Genomic DNA, 6,000 nt, shown 5'->3' with positions numbered 1-6,000 from the left:
TAAACCCTAGCTCCACCACTAATCAGTTGGGTGACCTTGGGTAAGGTCTCTGTTCTTGCTTTCCTCCTATGTAAAATGGGGATATAACACCACAGAGATATTATGAAGAATAAATGAGCTCATGTGTATTAAGGACTTAGGTCACCGTCTGGCACTATAAGTGTCAGTTGTTATTATTATTATCATTATCTGTTTGAAGTCACCTGTCAGGGTCCCCTCCTATTCAGGTCTACTTGTGCTTCAACCTTCATGATTTGGCCTCTTGCAGGCCCATAGTCAATAAGCCAGACCTGGAAGTGAGTGGGACTCTCTCTGCACCCTTGCGTGTAGGTGAATAGTTGCCAACATACATGGTTCCTGATTTCCATTCTATGTTCCTCTGAGATCAGAGCTCCAACTTGATCCCTTCTATGGTCCTTGCCAGTTCCTGCATTGCCCAGCCCCCTCAATCCAGGTAGACCTGTTGGATAGCAAAATGTCCTTGTAGACTTGGCAATCTAAACCAAGATAGCATTTTTCTTCCAAATAGTTCTCCATGCCTGTGGGACTCCCATCTGGTAACACCACTCAGAGGGGTCTAGGAGCATCTGGAACTTTATTACACCCCTAAGTTTTGGTCTCTTTTAATGTATATGCTATGTTTGTGTCACTTGAATATCTAGTTCTCAGCCCAGTGCCAAACTCTGTGCATTTTTTAAAATAGACAGATGGATGATGGAAAGAATGAATAAATAAATGGATCAGTTATAAGTGAGCCATCCATTAGCATTAACGCACCCATACATTCCCACCGTATAATGGTGTATGAGGTTGACTGCATCTGGATTTTCTGTTACTGACAGCTGAAAGCATCCTAATTAAAACATACCTCTGAGCGTTTGCTCATTTCTAGTCTCCTTATTTGGAATAACCTTGAGTTTTCAACACAGTGCCATCATCTGGAAGGGTCTAAGAACATATTTTGTGCTCCCAGACTGCTGGATGGGTAAGGGAGGGGAACAGCTCCAAGAGCAAACAGTCAGGCATCCAAGACAAACTTCAACTTCTTCCAAGCTCTGGCTTGGTAGGGAGAGAACCAGTCACTTAGAATCATAGAGACGTTGAATTTTAGAACCGGAAGGAACAGTCAATTTAATTTAACCCAATTCCTTCCTTTTACCAAGATGGAAAGTGAGGACCAAAGAGTATGAGTGACTTCTCAAGGTCACTCCGCTCTCTAAGTGTCAGTCAGGACCTGAGCTCAGGTCTCCTGAGTCTGTGATTAGCGCATTTCTCCCCAGCCTCTCACTGTCCCATCAGCCTCTGTCTTCCACACACGTCCTCACTGCCACAGGCAGAGCTGCTACCTCAACCTGAGGGACACGTGGGAGCTCATGGAAACCTGGGCAGGACTGGAAACAGGAGACACTGGTGATAACTGTTCTGGGGGTAGTGGGCTTAATGGCGGTGGCAAGAGCTTTGACAAAGTTTGGTTTAGCTGTTCAGGATTTAAACACCTACTCCTGTTTACCCACAGAAGTAATCTCCCAAGATTTTTGAAGGGTTTTCTCAGGATCTGTCAAGGTCACCCTTATCTCTCCCAGTGTTTCGCCACTCACCCAGCACACTTCCTTTTGTGTGTTATGTTGTGGTGGGGAAGGGGTTGTTGAATAGGGGAGGCTAGTATTTTTTGTTTTGTTTTGAATTGTTTTGTTCAGAAATTCTGCTTTTTCCCACGAGCTGTCTGCAAGGCTTTGAAACGAGGCCTGAGAATCACATGGAGTAATTTATTTGGGGCAGAGAAAGGAATGTGTCAGCAGCACCACATTACCTTATCTTAGAAATTAAAAGCGCGCTACTTACCTTCAACACGGTGATATTTATATTAACAAGAAAGTTGAAATGTCCAATAATAGGGCATTACATGAACTTTGTTAAATCTACAGAGTAAGAAATTATGCAACCCAAGGACTTAACAATAGTTGGAGTGGACATATCTGCTGGAATCAGTCTAGAGGGTCCCCCATGGAATTCTAGTGCAGTGCTAACATCCTTGTAGAGAGAAAGCCACAAACATATTATATTGCCTTTGGGTGCCGTTTCCTCTCACTACACTCCTGATAATCATTAAAAAGGTGAAGATGATGTATATCTATTGACATAGAAAATGTTCCTGACATATTAAGTAAAAAAAAAAAAAAGCAGATTACAAAGCAGTGTTCATAATACAATTCTAATTTTGTAAAAATATTATAAGGATAAAAATGTGGTGGATAAAAAGATAGATATCAATATTTTAACAGTGGTTACAGGTGATTTTAACTCCTGTTTATACTTTTTCTGTATCACTAAATTTTTACAATAATCTGCTATTACTTTTCATAATTAGGAAATACTATAAACGTTTGAAAAAAAATAAAGCTTTCTGTTTGTGGGTGGGCTTAGGGATTGGTTTATGAAAGGAATATTGCTGAGGGGGGTCAGTCCTTGCGTTAAGAAACTTAGGTGATCAGTGAATATTATTATCCTTTCCTATGAAGAGAGGGAAGCAGGAGGAGGGTATCCTTGGCGTAGTGCGGGGTAGAGATTCTTTTTTTAAAAAATTTAATTAATTAATTAATTTATGGCTGTGCTGGGTCTTCGTTTCTGTGCGAGGGCTTTCTCTAGTTGTGGCAAGCGGGGGCCACTCTTCATCGCGGTGCGCGGGCCTCTCACTAGCGCGGCCTCTCTTGTTGCGGAGCACAGGCTCCAGACGCGCAGGCTCAGTAGTTGTGGCTCACGGGCCCAGTTGCTCCGCGGCATGTGGGATCTTCCCCGACCAGGGCTTGAACCCGTGTCCCCTGCGTTGGCAGGCAGATTCTCAACCACTGCGCCACCAGAGAAGCCCGGGTAGAGATTCTTGAATCTGAAATTCTGGAGAGGGAGATGTACTCCTGGAGTCCCCAGTCAGAGCTTGGCATCGTTATTTCCCACCCAGAGACCATCTTAACTAGTTTTCTCACCTCTATAGTTAAACATTAGTCCTTAAATAAGGCTAGGGCCTAGCCTGGGAAGCTAACTACCCTTTATGACATTATTTCTACAGGAAAATATGCTCTAAATTCCACACCATCAATTCACATTGGAGGTTTTAGGATGCAACCATTTTCAGTTTGGAGCCATACTCACCCCTTTCCCCTTAATTCACTAATTATTTCAAAAATCCCTATTAGTTTGTAAAAGATTGCAAAGTTGTGAACAAATCCTTTGGCTTACGCTTCATTTGTTAGTCCAGCACACAGTCAAAGGGTTTTCAAGACTGAAAGGGATCTTAGAGATTGGCACCAATAACTAATTTTTGAATGAATATTACTTCTCATTGGTTGAGCTGGGTAGAGCTGCCCAGGGATCAAGCAGTTATGCTAGTGATTTATGTCTTCCTCAGAATTCCTCCTATCCTTACTATAATAGTTAATTTTATGTGCCAACTTGAGTGGGCTAAGGATGCCCAGATAACTGGTAAAATGTTATTTCTGGGTATGTCTACGAGGGTGTTTCCAAAAGAGATTAGCAGTTGATTCAGTAAACTGAGTAAAGAGATCTGCCTTCACCAATCTGTGCCGGCATTATCCAATCTGTTGAGGGCCTGAATAAAACAAAAAGGCAGAGGAAGTTTGAATTCTCTTTATTCTTGAGCTGGGACATCCATCTTCTCCTGCCTTTGGACATCTGGTCTTGGGCCTTTGGTTTTGGGGACTTGTACCTCCCCACCTACCCTCATCCCGGTTCTTAGGCCTTTGGCCTCAATCTGGGAGTCATACCATCAGCTCCCTTGATTCTCAGGCCTCTGGACTCAGACTGAATTATACCACTGGCCTTCCTGGCTGTCCAGCTTGCAGATGGTACATTGCAGCCTATCTCAGCCTCCATAATTTCGTGAGCCAATTCTCACAATAAATCTTCTCTTATATGTCTATCTATCTCTATATATCCTATTGGTTCTGTTTCTCTGGAGAACCTTGACTAATACACTCCCCTTTCCCCAATTGTTGGGAGAGGCTTTAAGGAAAAAATTCTTTGTTTTAGGCAGGTGCATTTATTTTCCCAATACATTTACAAATTCACTGAGGTCAGAGCTGGGTCTTGGAATCCTGAAGCTCCTCTAGCATTTGGGACAATTTCATGACCATCTAGAAGGTGCTTAATAAACACTTGGAAATGTTATGAGGCAGTGGAAAGAGTGCTGGATTAGGTGTGATGAAAGGTGAGTGCTGGTTTTGGATAGCTGTGTGAGTTTAGAAAAGTTATAAAAAAGAAGGAGTGGACAAGCTGATCTCAGAGGGCTTTTCCAGACCTGACAGATGAAGATTGAACAGAGAAACTCACCTCATGTCAATGGGACAAATTTCATCCTGTTTGCTAAGAGGCTTCTAGGTCATGGGAGAGGTAGAACATGTTGGCCTCTGTTAGATTTGTCAGCCGTTTCAATTATTCTGGAGGTTGGTGGCAAATAACCTTTCCTGACTTTCTAGACCTAGAGCAATGATCTTTGACCTCTTCTGGGACAAGAGTGTTTTGTGAATCAGATCAAGAATATGGTCCCTCTTCCCCTAAAGCTTTGTGTATGAATATAGGGGTTTCTAGGCTCCATGAAGCCCACCATAAATCTTCTAGAGGTCCATGCATGTAATATTAAATTAAAATCTTCTGGCTGAACTCCAAATCATCAAGTACATGATTTGGCCAAAGATGTTTAAAATCAGCTCAAGATCCAAAGTTTTGCATCTCCTTTCAGAAAACTTCAGAATCTAGAGTCATCTCTAGCTCTCGGAGGCAAATTGTTCCAGGATCTACAGAGGTCAGGAAATAGTGTTTTTTCCCTAGTTTTTAATAAGTTAAGCTCCAGGGACTTTCAGCTAAACGCCCTAGCAGAGGTCAGAGGGTCTATTATCAATCGATTGGCTTGTTCAGCCCCAAGGGAAGTAAGCCCCAGGTTTCCTCTATTCTTTGAGAGATCTGGCTTCTGCTGCTGAACTTGGACAAGCGGCTTCCCCACTGGGGGCCCAGGATCCTCATCTGGTCCAGTCGCTCTTTAAGTTCTCTTCAAGCTCCAGTGTCCTGTTATCTGTGAGTCCTTGATACCTGTGAGACACCCCTCTAAGAAGTCATGATTCTGGATCCTAACTTTGGTCCACTCCTGCTACTGAGGAGATTCCTGCCCAGAGAAGAATTTCTAGAGCACCCTGCTTGAGAAGCATTTGGCTTCCCAGAGGCCTGCAGGGGGAGGGCAGGAACAGGGCTTTCTTTTGGTTTTCTGCTCTGGGAAGAAACTTACTAAGAGCCATCTCAGAGGGCAGATGTCCACTGGCACTTTTGTATCCAAATGAAACCCTCACCCAAAGGACCAGAAAAGGCAGGCCAGCATCAGGGATTTAGCTGTGCCCTGAAGAAATAAAAATCTCTTCTCCACTCTCAGGCATTCTCCCACTTCCATGACTCACCTCCTCTCATTCCAGAAAGTCATGCAGAGGAATTAATTTATGGGTCCTGTCCAGAGGTCTTTAAGTAAACAGTGCTACCGGTCCTTTCAGCTACCCAGAGGAGCTTGATTTCAGGCCCCAGGGAGGAAGCTAATGACTTGTAGTTACTTTGCTATTGTTTTCCGAAAACAATTTGACTTCCTTTCTGATAGCTTCAGAATTCCTTCTTTACAAATTAAAGCTTTGGAGCCCAGGAAGGGCTGAGCTCACCAGCTCAGCTGCACAATGCTCCTTGCTCAGCAGCAAGATCTCCTTTCTGTGAAAAGTTCCAGAGGCTCCTGAGAGGATGGTGGGCAGGCATCTCTGGGGATGCAAGACCTGTCTGAGAATGGAAGGGACCTCTGTGTCTCTGCCTCTCTCCTGAGATCTCACCTCCATCCCAGAGCTTGCAATAGTAACAAAGGTGTATGGTGTTCAAAGAACAAATTTGTCAAGATAGTGTTATTATGACCATTTTACAGACAAGGATGTTGCAGCTCAGTAGTTTGCCCAGGATCACACA

This window comes from Balaenoptera acutorostrata, chromosome 1 (assembly GCF_949987535.1).
Source record: "Balaenoptera acutorostrata chromosome 1, mBalAcu1.1, whole genome shotgun sequence".
NCBI lineage: Eukaryota > Metazoa > Chordata > Mammalia > Artiodactyla > Balaenopteridae > Balaenoptera > Balaenoptera acutorostrata.
This window is presented reverse-complemented; position numbering follows the sequence as displayed.